The sequence below is a fragment of the Penaeus monodon genome, chromosome 21 (genome assembly GCF_015228065.2).
Source record: "Penaeus monodon isolate SGIC_2016 chromosome 21, NSTDA_Pmon_1, whole genome shotgun sequence".
Lineage (NCBI taxonomy): Eukaryota > Metazoa > Arthropoda > Malacostraca > Decapoda > Penaeidae > Penaeus > Penaeus monodon.
Window position 1 is genome coordinate 20,500,883 of NC_051406.1, and position 298 is coordinate 20,501,180.

The window sequence follows — 298 nt, forward strand, 5'->3', positions numbered from 1 at the left end:
AAAGTATACCATAGTTTATACACCTCCTGCTATGGAGCAGGAGGTGTATCAGTAGAGAAAGAGAAAGATAATGTATATAGATAGTTAAAACAGATGAACAGGTACGGCTAATAAAGACAGTAGACAGAACGAGAGAAAGCCTGAATTTTAACACGTACCCAGTTTACCATCTTGCAGATCAACACTTAGATGGTCAATAAGATATATGTATATAAATCTTACCTGTAGCTAAGTCGGTCTGCATCGGGGGCGTAACCGAGGTCTGTGACGTCATGTTAGGAGGCGGAGTCAGGGCCGG